Here is a 14,486-nt window from a genome sequence, read left to right on the forward strand (position 1 = left end):
CGCTGCTCTTGTCCATAGTGGTTGGGCTGTCACGCCTCCCAGAGAGGGTGGCAGCATACTGACAACCTCCCTGTCATGGACGGGGACTGAGAGCAAAGTCGGGTGACCTGCTCAAGGTCCGCACTGTCAAGAGAGAACCAGGGTCGTCCCTCACCTCTGTGGGTCCCCAAAGGCCCCCCTGAGAAGTCATAAGCAGCCCCGTTACGTTGTCAGACAGTAAACTGAGGTCGCGTCAGAGGAGCTTTCTGTTTCAGCTCAAGCAAAGCTGTGTGAGGTGATGGTAGGCGTGGCTTTTAAGAAGGGTGGAATCTGGATCTGTTGCTGGGGCCAAAATTGGAAACACATTAGCGGTTATGGTTTTCGTGGAAGGATAGGAGAGTCGTTCCACATAGGAACTTGGGGGCAGGGTCAGCCCCTCAGATCTGTGTTCACCACTTTTGAACTCGTGCTGCTTGACTGTGTGATTGAAACACATCCGTGAGTCTGCAGGGCTCTGGACTCTACATAGCTCCAAGTGAGGACAGGCTGGCCAGCCCTCAAGAGCTGTGCTGGCCGTCATTTCATTGCAGATAGGAGCAGCGCCACTTGCCAAATTTGTGGCCAACGTGGCTGACATCTACTGAACACTCAGTGTGTATCACTCACTGCACTAAGCGCTTCATATGCAGAACCTCCCTTAATCCTCAGAGTAACCCTGGGACGTAGATCCTGCCGTTCTCCCTGTTTGATGGATAGAGAAAGAGGTGTCCTGAGTCAAGTCACCAGCCCAAGGCTACACAGCTGGGAAGTGGCAGGGTGGGGAGTCCATCCTCATTTCCTGTCACCTGTGAGCCTTGTTGCTGTTCTCTGTGCTAAGCAGGCTTTTCCCATCATAATCGCTGATAAAATCCACGAAGTAAGTGGGCCCTGCAATCAGTTTGAGAAGATAAGCAGAACAGCGACAAAACCCTGATTTGTTGAGGGCTGCAGGTGTCCACTTTTCTCTGTGATACAGGCCTTTCTTTTAAAGTGTTTACTTTTCAGAGCTATGGGTAGAGGTCTGGGTGGATCTTGTTGCATTTCAGATTCAACAGCTATGAAATAAAAATTCCAGTTCTGAATAAGCAGTGATACTTTGGACCAGGGCTACCCCCAGTGTGGTTTGTGGACAGCACACACTTACTGGTCTGTGGTAAGTGTGGAAATTCAGAGGAAGCATTTAGAAACTTCTGTAGCAAGTTGACAGAGTTAAGTTTATGCCTATTGAATCTAAAAATTAAAAAGTAGGTCTTATAGTTTGAATGTAATTAGAAATAAAAGCAAAAAAGTGATTCCTTCACCACAGATAATTTGAGAAGTGCTGCTTTAGAAAATGTTGAAGCCCAAATTGCTTTTCTTCTACATATCTTTTGCCAGAATTTCTTTATTTAATTAATTAATTTATTTGGCTGTGCCGGGTCTTAGTTGGGGCATGTGGGTTCTAGTTCCCTGACCAGGGATCGAACCCAGGCCCCCTGCATCGGGAGCGTGGAGTCTTAACCACTGGACCACCAGCGAAGCCCCTCCCTCTTTATTTCTTTAAATATCAGCATTTTGGTGGACTGCCTTTGCTTCAGAATTTCAGTACTCTGCTTTTGGAAAAACACTTTTTTGTTCCCCTTTGGAAAAAAGTAGTAACAGTGAAATAGTAACAGTAATACGAAAAATATTAATCGTAATCTTAACCAAAAAAAGAGATTGGCATAACTGATCATCAAGTTGGTTATTTATCATGCTTTGAACTTTTCAAATGAGGGAATCTCCTTTGTGTGATTCCCATGTTAATATTAAGTGTTGAAGTCAGGTGTCATTAGATTTCCCATTTGTTGACTATTCACTCTGAATAAAGATTTACTTTTAAAAAAACTGTCATGATCTTGTTTTTTCAGTTTTATTGAGATATAACTGACATATATTACTGTATAAGTTTAAGGCATACAGCATAATGATCTGATTTACGTGTATTGTGAAATGATTACCACAATAGGTTTACCCAACATCCATCATCTCATACAGAAACAAGATACCAAAAAAAAAAAAAAGAAAAGAAAAAAAATTTTTTTCCCTTGTGATGAGAACTCTTCGGATCTATGCTCTTAACAGCTGTCAAACATACCATACAGCAGTGTTAACTTGAGAACTGGATGAAGGTGGTCCAAAGGTACAAACTTCCAGTTATAAGATAAATGAGTACCAGGGATATCATGTACAATATGATGACTATAGTTGAGATTGACTTAATCATGTACTTTGTGCTTTAAAGTATGAAGTGCGTGAAACCCTATGAAAATTCTTGGGTGAATCCTCAGCTCTGTAGGTTGAGGGGGTAGAATCCTCATTTGAATTTGAAGAGCTGTGAACAAATCCTGGATTACGCATAGAATTGCCTGGAGCTCTGCTAAATAAATGAATCTTCCAGGTGATCTCCTATCTTTGCATTGATGGTCTTTCCCAAATAACCTTACTGATAATCGTACTGTTGTTGTCTTAATCCATGGAGAAAATGAGCTTCTGGTGGATTTTAATCTACATTCAGAGCAAGTATGGGAAAAAATAGTGAAAATTGCCAGTGATCACATGAGCTTTGCAAAGGCAAGTTCAAGTTTGGCAGAACTGGTGCTGCCATCTCTGTGGAGTTGGTGAACACGTGGGTTTTCAGTTCTGTCTTCAGACGCGACTTCTTATTGTAATGTTATTTCTTTACAGCTTTTACATTTAGTTCACAACCTTTGTAAGACCATAACTTTTTACCAAATTCAAATGAAATTTTCAAGTAAAATTATATAAAGGTCACTTTTCATTATTATTTTTTCATTTCTCTATTTTCTTAATGTAAATAAATGCCTTTAAATCTGTTTTCATGGGTTTTGATTACTTCAGATTACTCAACGCCTTCAGATCCTTACTGTCTGTCCATTTGCTCCTCATTGGATCCATCACATTAGTTAGAGCTTCTCCCTCTTTTTCCTCTGTTCTTTTTTTTTCCAGTAACAGGGTTATTTTTTATTTACTGACTCTCTTCTTGAAGATTCTGACCTTTACACAATTTTCCGTTGTTGATTAAAAATACACAGCTCCCGGGTTTGGAATTTTCTGCGTAAATTTTGATGTTCACCTCAATATTGGGTTACCCTGAGATTGATTCTGTGCGGTCCACTTGCTCTGTTTTCTCTCTCTTTCACTTGGCAAGCTGTCCCTCATTTCCTTCTGCTAACTTTTTGCCTTTTGCCTAAACTCATCTTTTTCTTAGGGATGTTATTATATTTCTGACTATCTCCACCTCTTGTGCAATTTCTTCCATCTTTGTTATTAGACTGCTGCTTGTATCACCTGACGGCCATCTCCAAGCCCCTGTGATGCTGTTGACTCTTATGACTGATTTAACCGGCATCCCTCTGAGGCCAGAGGTTGCTGTGACATTAAACCAAGACCAGCTCGGGTCCAGAATCAGGGGCTAAGCTGAGCTGAGAGGGCCAACTCCCGGCTCCGAGGCCCTGCCCTCAGACGGGTCCCTCCGTTCATCAGCCTTCTTGTGGGACCTGCTCCTGAGTGCTCTGTGCTCACGTGCTGCTGTACACACATCTCCCACTGCCACAGAGAAGGTCCTCCTTAAAATCCATTTCCGCACTCTCACTGACAGCCAACTCAAAGAGTGCCTTTCGCTGGTCACAGCAGATGCTTCTCGTATATAATCTTGCACAGCGAAGGCTTTCTTTAGTCCCTGGGCGTGCTGACACATAACAGTAGTAGTTGGTTATTTGAGGGGAGCCTATTAAGTCAAAGAAGGATGGAGTGTGAAACTGTTCACGGTTCTTTTGTTCTTCTATCAGGTACAGTTCCCTTAGGGATGCTCACATCTTCCCATTATAAACACACCAGCAATTATTACCAGAGAAGAACTCTCCTAAACACACCACAGTTGGTCTCAGGTGATTTAGGGGGAGAAATGTGGAGCCGGGTGCACAGATCCAACTCTTAATTTGCTGATTCTCTGTGGAGAGATGGGGCAGACTTTCTGCCTCCAGTTTTACAGATTGGAAGTTAATTTCCAGCGCCATGTGTGTTACAGCAGAATGATATCTCTACAAAACAAAACAAAAAACGCTAGGAGCTTTGAGGAGCTCATACTGTGGAATTTCTCTTATATGATTATTGTATTTTTCCTGTTTTGTTTGCATCCAAGTCTGCACCTTTGTCTCCTTACTCCTTCTAGGGTCTCATTCTGACTTAGGGTCTATCCCTTTCCCCTTTTCTCCCATTACTCTCCACCTTCCCCACACCACCTCCCTGTCTGCCTCTTCCATGGCTCCCACGGAAGTGGGGCTGCCGTTGAACCTTGTAGGGAACACCTGTGGTCAGGGCCGACATGCATAATTGTGCCATTTGCTGTTTGGCCAAAACTCTATTGGTTGAGCTGAGACGCCTCCCGCTGGGCTCCATCTATCCAAAGGGACGTCTTTTTCTCAGCTGCCCAAAGGCACTGTCTGGGCTCGTGTCTCCCCTGGGGGCAGTGATCTTTGAAGGCCTGAAGTGGAAACCAAATCCCTACCCTCTGGATTTCTTGTTTACTTATTCCTGGCAAGTCATAGCTTTACTTTTCTTAGAAAAGACTCCATGGACTTCTCAGAAAAGAAGGGACTGTTGCTCATGTATATTGATGCAGTGAATGTTTAGGAATCGTAACTATACGAATATAGTTTCGCTTGAACACACATCAGTTGCAATATGAAAGGAAAATACTAAAAAGGAGCCAAATGTATATTTCGTGCTGTCAGATTTCAGGGGCCGCAGGAAATAGTTTCAGGTGTTGCTGCATGAAGAAGTAAACCCTTGATTGTTTATGAAAGACAGAGAAAGCACTGAAGAAAAAGTGGCCATAATTCAATGTCTACACTATGATCCTTTGTGTTCAAAAAAAAATCCTAAAACACTTTAAATATACGACCCTAACAGCCAGTACCCTACCCCGGCAACCCCAAAACCCCTGTTTTGGGGTGTGCAGAACATAATAGAAATGGCACTCATGGCTTGGCCCACGCCATTCTGAATTGGTGATCTCTGCTGAAGAAAATGGTCAGTGTTTGCTGCCCCATTCCCATCTCCCGCTGCAGGGAATGTGTAAGAGCGCATTTTCCAACTTAAGTCCTTCGTGTGACGGATGGCCAGTTGGGGCGCTGGCAATCAGCTCACAACATCTGGGACTTATTTGTACAGCTTTGCCTCAGTTGAAAATCCAGTTCTTGGCTTGGTGTGGATGTTTGAAGGCAAAGCAATTCCGCTGAGCCTGAAGGATCCCGGTGATTCTTGTCAAATATTCTCAGGGTTAGGCATCCTGGTTCTTACTGAACAATTTTAATGTCCTTTTTACTGATGCAGGGGTGAGGGGAGGGGGAGAAGAGTACTGGATAAAGCAGAGAGAAGGATGGAGTGGCTTGTGGCTGCATCCACAGCCTGCCACTGACATTCTGACTTTAGGCAAGTAACTTAAACCTCGCGAAGCCTCAGTTTCTCCTGTTAAACAGAGATCATCGTATCTACTTCATAGGATTAGAGTGAGGATTAAATGAAAATGTGATAGTTGTTTGCAAACATCATCTAAGTCCTAGAGATGACGTTAAGATGGCATTTGCTATGAAAAGGATGGAATTCTACCCTCAGTGGGAAATGCAATGAATTCTCAACATTGCCTTTAGAGTGGGTGACTTGTGTTGTGCGTACCTTTACGGTGTGTTTACATGCCGCTTTGTAATCCGGCCTAATGACCACCTAGGACCTCCATGGCAATTGTAAAGATCAGGCATCACGCCTCGGAGAGCAAAACTGCCATCGTGGGGGGCCGAAGATCACAGCTGCCTCTTGAAGCCTTACCTGGAAAGAACCAGGTTGTCACTGGTGATTGAAAACATCAGTGACCAGCAGAGAGAGAAACTCTGCCCGCTCCTGTGGAGCTCCAGTTAGCTGACTACACACTTGTAAATCTTTTGAAGGGTTTCTTTTTGTAGTTTTATAGCCCTAGAAAAACTCTCAAACAGTAAGAAAGAAAACAAAAGGAAGAAAAGGAGGAGCCATTAAGAATTCTATGACCATATAGCTTGGTGGTGACTGCAGTGTGCGAGCTGGAAGTCTGCCGTGACACTGACAGTGAAAATGAATCACAACAGTAAATAAAATAGAAGTAAAAGAGGGAAATATTCACTCTCTTTGTTAATACCTTCATCATTTGAATTGGGGGCTGAAGAGGGAAGATATGGTGGCACGGAGTCGATTCATAAAGAACACTAGGGCTTCCCTGGTGGCGCAGTGGTTGAGAGTCCGCCTGCCGATGCGGGGGACACGGGTTCGTGCCCCAGTCCGGGAGGATCCCACATGCCGCGGAGCGGCTGGGCCCGTGAGCCATGGCCGCTGAGCCTGTGTGTCCGGATTCTGTGCTCTGCAATGGGAGAGGCCACAACAGTGAGAGGCCCGTGTACCGCAAAAAAAACCCCAAAAAGAACAATGGAATGACCTGTGTCCTGAATGAGAAGATGGATGGTGAAAGGATACAATTTTATCTACTATATATTTGATAAAATGTTTCCTTGAGTGCACTTCTGCCCCTGCCCTGTTGCAATACCTCTGTAACTTGTTCCTTTCTTCAGTACTTACTCATTTAAAATTAATAGCCTACATTTATTGAGGGTTTCCTATGAGCCACACACTACTCTGAGTTCTTTACACGAGTTTAAACTTCAGAAGCCCCCATGAGCTGGCCCTCTTACCATCCCATTGTTTAGATGTGGAAACCGAAGCGCAGATGGGTGAGGTAACTCGATCATGGTCAGACCGCTAGAAGGAGATGAGTAGGTGCTTGGGCCAGGCCACCCGATTCCAGAGCTCGTGAGGCAGAATGTAAGCTCCGTAAGGGGAGAGATATTTGTCTCTTTATTCTTGGCCGAACCCCTAGTGCCTGAAAGAGTACCTAGGAAATGTTTGTTGAATGGATGAACAAATGCTCTTAGCTACTGAGGCGGGAGATAGGTGGGCTCCAGGTTAGGCATTTACAATCGGCCTCCTGTTTGCACTTGGAACTAGAAATAACAACAGGAACAGGGTAAATACCCAAGCTTTGTCTCCTGAGGACGCTTTAAGATAACAGTCCTGGCAGGAACAGAGAGGGACTAAGCCTTCTTTGCATAAAGGATCAGGAGGTCATATATTCCCCAGCCGTGGGGCAAGGGAGACACTGCACATGTGCAGAAAGCCTCCTTGGGGGTCAAAAAGGAGGGGGCACCTCCCCAGAATAGGTGATGCCAAGGCCGTCCCCTAGGCCTCTGGCCTGGAATCCATCTTGGAGAAAAGCTGCACATGCATGTTGGAGAGGGTCCTCAGGCAGATCAGGTGTGGAAAAAGAAACCAGATAATTGGCCAAAGGTAAACAAAGACCGGGAAGAACTGCCCTATATGGATGCCTCCTCGTTAGGGAGGAGGTCCACGCCCTTGCTCTCCCTGTGTGCATCTCTGCCATGCTTCTGTCTTAAGTAAACAAACTGTTTCTCTGTGTGCGCTCCCACTTGTGCTGTGTCCCTGATAATAAGCTTTGTACCTGTTTTTACAGTTTTTGCCTCCTTGAGAAATGCATTTTTCAATGGGGGCAAGGACCAGGGGGATTTTGCTTCTAGCCTCTACCCACTGGTGGACCAGCGGCTAGGATTCCTCATTTTCAGCCAGGCTACCCAAGTCCAATTCCTGGGCAGGGAACTAAGATCTCACTTCAAGTCACTGCTCTCAATGCTGCCTCTCCGAGATCACTACTATGCTCTCCTGCCTCCAAACTCAAAACGGGTTGTGATGGGTGGGCATTCATGAAGTCTCAACACAAGAATGATCAGTGAGACCATAGTAGAGGAGGAATGCAGAGCACACCACTGAAGACATAAGGGAGAAACATTTTGACCAACTACTCTGTTCCTCTAATTTTGTTAGTTACTAAAATATTGCTTCCTGTCTCACTCAGAGTAAAAGTTAAAGGTTTTCCAGTGGCTTGCCAGGGTCTCTCTACAATCTGCCCAACACGCTCCTCTATCACTCTTCCTCTTGTTTGCTCTGACCCAGGCACACTGACCTCCTTGCTTTTCCTCAGAAAGCGCCAAGACCATTCCTTCCTCACAGACTTTGCTCTTTCTGTTTCCTCTGCTCTTTCTCCAGGTATCTGCTTGGCTCGACCCTTCCTTCCTTCAGATCTTTGCTCAAATGCCACTTAATGGCAAGGCCTTCCCTGACCTCCCTACTTAATATTACAGCTATTCTGGCTCTGCATCCCTCTTCCCACCCAATACCTGTTGTCTTATGAATATCTGTTGAATCTCAGACTCAAAGGGAGATGGGCAGCTAAGCATCCAGGTTGTCTTCCACTGAATTTCTTTTGAGAAGCTTACATTTTTTTCCCACTAAATTCAAACTACCTGCTTAGGAATTAAATTATTCTCTTAAATCTAGGATGTTTAGGGGAGATAACATCGTCACAAAGCATGGAAAAAGGCGTTGTTGGGAAATTGAGATTCATATTAAAATATAAGTACCCGGTTGTCTTTTCAAGAGGAGGATGTGTAGAGACGGGACCAGAGGTGCTGCCTGGGACAGGAAACCGAAGAAAGAGTTAAAGCACAGGAAAGACTTATGAGTTGTAGGTCTAGCACAAGGAAGCAGGGCTCTCCATCTTTTCTCCTGTCTCATTGAAAAGCTGTCTCTTCCTCCCTTGAATAAACCTCTTTGCTTTCTGTCCTGCGCTTTGATTTATTATTTTAATTCTATAGCTGTCTTAGTGAAGTATGTAAAGCATTTGGGGATAAAATCATGTGGAAGACATTACAGAAACTAAAGATGTATTATCTTATGTGGTATTGGGTAGAGGCTCGGTGCGCTGAGGAATCCTATCCTAGATGAAAACACAGATCGTGTCTGTGGCATTGTGTATTGACTAAGAAACTGACTCCTCATTGAGGGTATAGGAAGGCGGAATTTAGGGAGTACTGTTATAATAATTTGGTGGGAAATAGGTAGAACTGAAGCATAAAGAGATCTCACTGAAGTGTCTGCTTTCCATAAGTGAGAGATGTCCCTGAAGGTGGGATTTTTATTTTCTTGCCTCTGAAGTGGACATAATGACTTTTTCTTTTCCTTCTGTCTGATTACTAAGATGTAGATTTCCAGAGAACAGGAACTGTGTCTAATCCCCTTATTGCATCTAGCACTGCCTGGTACAGAGTAGGAGCTCAGTACATGAATGTTGAAAGAATGAATCAACCATGCTTGAAAACTTAGGTCTGTCCTGCTTCTCACAAGAATGAAATACTTAAAAGAAACTGTGGGATTATGTAAGCTCAGAGTTATCATCATTCCAAGTACTGGTATTAATGATAAAAATAATTCTGATAGATAAAAAATAAATGGAATCTTTTCCATGATTGATTTCCACACAGTTAGATCCAGCAGGACACTAGTTCTAATAATCATCTTTTTATTTAGCTGGTGCGAGAATGATTTAAGCATCACACTGTAATTAGATGCCTTTCCTGGCATTTGGTGTGCTTGTTGTTCATGAAGTACCTTGGAATTCGGGAAATATAATTTCACGAGCCTAGATCATAACAGGCTGTGTCATTTTCTTGGCATCCTCAAAACCAAAGCCTTAAGAGTCCATAGTTTGTCCTTTTAAACTCTAGCAAAGGAAAGCAAGGGCCTTGGCAGTGACAAAGAAAGAGAAATTCTCTTGGAGTCTGTAAAGTGATCGGCACCAGGCAAGCCAGTTGAAATAAAAAAATGAGAAAATGTAAACCATCACTCAAAACTTATTTCCGGTCTTTTAGGTGCTTCAAAAAATAATCGTGATTCCTTTTTCTGAAATAAATCTTCATCTATTATTGTACCTGCCTAAAGTGGCAAGGTGGCACTTGGGGGGAAAGCAGAATACCCCTGAACAGAATTTTAGGGGCACTTTCTAGTGATTAAAAAAAAAGCTAAACAGTCTTACATCACTATATATGCTCTCACCACCCACAAGTGTTTAAAAATCAAAATAAGACCTTGTTTCCACCCTTGAGGAGTTCCAAGCATCAGGTTAAAACTGAGAGAGGTGAACTTCCCTGGTGGCGCAGTGGTTGGGAATCCGCCCGCCAGTGCAGGGGGACACAGGTTCGAGCCCTGGTCCGGGAAGATCCCACATGCCGCAGAGCAACTAAGCCCGTGCGCCACAATTACCGAAGCCCGTGCGCCTAGAGCCCACGCACCGCAACGAAGAGTAACCCCCGCGCTCATGTGCTCCCCGGCCGTGGGGCCTGAGTTGCCTCAGTACAGCTTGCAGACCTCTGGGAATCTGGGCTGCTACCCTGCGTGAGTCCTCCCGCGGCTTTCCCCGCTGTCCGCCCCTCTCGGCTTCGCGATGCAAGTGGTCCGGGCCTTTGAGCCTGCAGGAAGTGGACGAGAGGCCACAGCACGCGCTGCAGGTCAAATACGGCGGGGCGGAGCTTGACGAGCTGGGCAAAGTGCTGACACCCACCCAGGAGCAGTGGCACGGTGCTCTCCGATTATGTGGGCTCTGGGCCTCCCAAGGGCACAGGCCTTCACCGCTACGCCTGGCTAGTTTACGAGCAGGAAAGGCCACTGAAGTGTGATGAGCCCATTCTCAGCAACCGATCTGCAGAGGAGCGTGGCAAATTCAAGGGGGAGAATTTCCGCAAAAAGTACGAGCTCGGGGCTCCGGTGGCCGGCGCGTGTTACCAGGCCGAATGGGATGACTATGTGCCCAAACTGTATGAGCAGCTATCTGGGAAGTAGAGGAAAGCCAGGAGATGGACACGGTCCCAGAGTTCCCAAGCAGTATTTCAGTTTAGTGATGCATGTAGATTTTTCCCCTTCCCCCTGCCTGAGCCCTGAGCGGTCAGATTTAGGTTTAGGGTGACTTTTCCTTCTGCCTGTCCTCTTTAATTCTAGGGGGTTTACGTTTTGATCCAATTTGAACTCCGTTTTGGTGAGGGATATTTTGGTACTGGGATGGGGTCATCAAAATGTTAATATAAGAATAACAACCCAGACGTTAAAGAAGAAAAAAATTCTGGTAAAAAGACCAGGTCTGCAGTATTAGAACAGAGCATCAAAGAATCTTTAAGGGAGGTTGAAAAAAAAGGAAAGGTTGATTGCCTCTGCCTTTGTGAGCCCGAGCCCAGGATTGTCTGTGACGGCATCTGACGGCATGTGTTTTCACGGCCCTGTCTCTCACTAAGACAACCGGGGGCCGGCAGGTCCACTAGCCCCCCATGTGATACATCTCAGGCTGGTTAGTGGGTGTCAGTGTCCTGCTCTGGCCCCTTTAAAGAGCAATACTGAAAAAAGCAATAGGGAGAGAGTTGCTGTTAAAGCTTGGCCATCTAGGTGAGCTGCAGGGCTGAGTGAGAGGTCATCAGCCATCCGAAAGTCTGTGCCTGTTAAATTGATCACTCTTCGGTGTAAGAAAAGCCGGTCTGGAGTTGCTGAATGTTGTGTTAATTCTGCTGTTTGCTTATAGTTGAATAAAAACATTGCGTAGTTAAAAAAAAAAAGAGTAACCCCCTACTCATTGCAACTAGAGAACGCCTGCGTGCAGCAATGAAGACCCAAGCGGCCAAAAATAAATAAATTAATTTTTAAAAATTGTCTAGACTTTATGTGTGGTTCATTCTCTTTTAAAAAACAAAAACAAACAAACAAAAAACTGAGAGAGGTAGAGAGGGAGAGCCAAGGATTACCAAGCCGTGTGTCGTCAAGTCTGACCAGGCCTGTCAGGATGGCTGCAAAACCTCCCTTCTGCTGCTGCCTCTGCAGCCCCCTGGCTGCACACCACTGGCTTCAGGCCCCCCAGGAATTCGCCAGATGCGTGTAGCTGGCTGTAGCAGGTACTGTTGGCCCCCACGCCCCCATGCCCTTCTGCTTATCATTCTCTAAACAAAACCTTGCAGCTCCCAAGGTCCAGGCAAATAAGTCTGACAGGAGTTGGTGGATAAATACCCCAGCTCCCTTCCTCCTTGGTTGGGATAACACTGAGACAAGGTCTACCCTGTCTCCCTGATTTCCTAAGTAGGACTGAGCCCCAGTTGCCTACGTCAGCAATCTGCTTGATAACGCATCCTCTGGTCATTTCCTTCCCTCCCTGTCTTGCTTTCCCACTTCCCTACACCGCTTCCTGGAATCACCCTCCAATGAAAGCTACTAGCACTCTCATCCTTATGCAGGGATGCCTCTAGGGAAACCCAGCATAAGCTATTGGCAGTATATCCTCACTCACTTACCCATTCATGTATCCATTCCTTCATTCATTCACCAGGCATTTGGTAAGCCCATACTGTATGCCAGACATTATATTAGATGCCGAGGATGACGAAAGGGCAGCCACTGCCACCAGGGAGCTCCCCGTTCAGAGGGGCAGCCAGTCCCATCACTGGAGAGTTATAAACAACATGGAAGTCCAGGACAGAGCAGTACAGGAGAACTCCCAGTATCACTCTCCCTAAGTCTTGTCTTATCCATTCATTTCCTGTCTCCCCTTCTAGAATGTAAGATCCATAGAAAGAGACACTTGTCCGTCATGTTCCATCGTTGAAACCTCAGCTCTTAGAACGGGGCTGGGGCTCAGTACATATTTGGTGAGTGTGTCTCAGGAACTTTAGGAGTCTGCCGTGGAGAGTTCCCTGCCAGCTTTCTCCTGTCCCTCCTCAGGGAGGCCACCTGTGTGCAGCTCCCTGAATTCCACTGTGGAAGTAGAGTCTCCAGTACAGAGTGACGGCCTGTGCTCAGGGCAGGAGAGAAAGAATGAGTGCCGCCTGCCCAGCACTGCACCTTGAGGGTGGGACCTTCTTTCTGGTCACTGGGAACTGAGTACTTTGCCCCACCAGGCACCTGAGACGAGTGTTTTCCTTTAACATAATGGAGGGGAATCTGCTTCAGAGTCTGTTGACGTCAATGTGAATCACATCTAAAAAATACCTTGATAGCAGCATCTAGGCTGGTGTTTGACCAAATAGCTGGGCGCCATAGCCTGGCCCAGTGGACCGTCGCACCTAGAATCAGTACTCAGTCTAACGTGAAAATACTTTCCGTTCTGTGCAACGCCAGGCTCCTACTGAGACACCCCGAGGTTGCTCCTGGCTCTGGTTTCTTAGCACTGGGGCTGCAGGGATGTGCCCGCTGGTCTTCAGGTGTGCCTCCTTCCCTCCCTCCGCCCGCCTCCCACCCTTATCCTTTGGTCCTCAGGGTCCCCACCTGTGGACAGGTGCAGTTTAATCCTTGTGTCATCTGGATCAGTTGGAGAGTCCCATATCATTTCTCACTGAAGATGCTGAGCATTTTGTTTTCGCTTTCACACTAAAGGTAGAGAAAATAAAAATAGATATTATTAATCTTTACACGTCTCCTGTGGTCCTAATCACAGCCTCAAAGTCCTATGGTGGATTACTACTTTGCATATTCTTTATTTCCTTTAAAGCTAGGCACATGAGGAAGACTGATTTGTGGAGTCTAGATCCTGCTTAGTTGCGGGGGGAGGGAAGCTGCAGTAAATTTAGACGTCACTAGCGTTTCTTTACACATTCAGGAAAAAAAAATTAACTTCCATCCATTGCTACAGAAGCTCATAAATCAAAAACTACCACGTCTCTTCCCTACACACCTGGAACCTCAACATTACAGTCCACTCATTCTGTGATTGCCTCCTTCGCAAAAGAGGCGTGGGGGCGATGGCTCAAACAGGACTTCCCAACATAGCTCTGATATCCAAGCCATGACTCACCCATGTCTTTTGACCTTTGCTTAAAAAATATTTCCGGGTAAGGGAATTATTTACCTGAAGCATAGACTCGAAGAATTTGGTCCCATTATCTTTTTCCTCTAACCTTCCTCCTTTATTACTCTCTCTTCTTTCTCTCCCTTTCCTTCTTGGGTTTTGGGTTTGGTTTGTTATTTTACATAAATTTCAAAACAAGTCTAACGGCATCAGAAACAAAACACAGAAAAGTCTTCTTTATTTTCCATTCTGTTCTGAGCCATAGATTCTTCCATGTACTCAAATAATACACCCAAGAGGACTGGTAGAATGAATTTTTTTTTTTTTTTTTTTTTTTTTTTGCGGTACGCGGGCCTCTCACTGTTGTGGCCTCTCCCGCTGCGGAGCACAGGCTCCGGACGCGCAGGCTCAGCGGCCATGGCTCACGGGCCCAGCCGCTCCACGGCATGTGGGATCTTCCCGGCCCGGGGCACGAACCCATGTCCCCTGCATCGGCAGGCGGACTCTCAAGCACTGCGCCACCAGGGAAGCCCTAGAATGAATTTGATTAGCCTCTTAAATGTTTTAGCACCTGCACACCATAGCGCTTCCAAGAGTGGGGAAAAGATTTTTCCTCCTATCCCTAAGGGATGGCTTGTTACTTGGGCCGTGTAGCTGTGTGTGCCACTTTACTGAGGCT

At 45.6% G+C, this 14,486-nt stretch overlaps 1 protein-coding gene and 1 pseudogene across 1 annotated transcript in view; both read left to right on the forward strand.

Moving 5' to 3' along the window:
• Window positions 1–14,486, forward strand: part of KIF26B (kinesin family member 26B) — a 494,760-nt gene that overhangs the window by 235,335 nt on the left and 244,939 nt on the right. The window lies entirely within an intron of this gene.
• On the forward strand, window positions 5,796–10,966 carry LOC138414078 (phosphatidylethanolamine-binding protein 1 pseudogene; annotated as a pseudogene).

Source organism: Delphinus delphis, chromosome 1, assembly GCF_949987515.2.
Source record: "Delphinus delphis chromosome 1, mDelDel1.2, whole genome shotgun sequence".
NCBI lineage: Eukaryota > Metazoa > Chordata > Mammalia > Artiodactyla > Delphinidae > Delphinus > Delphinus delphis.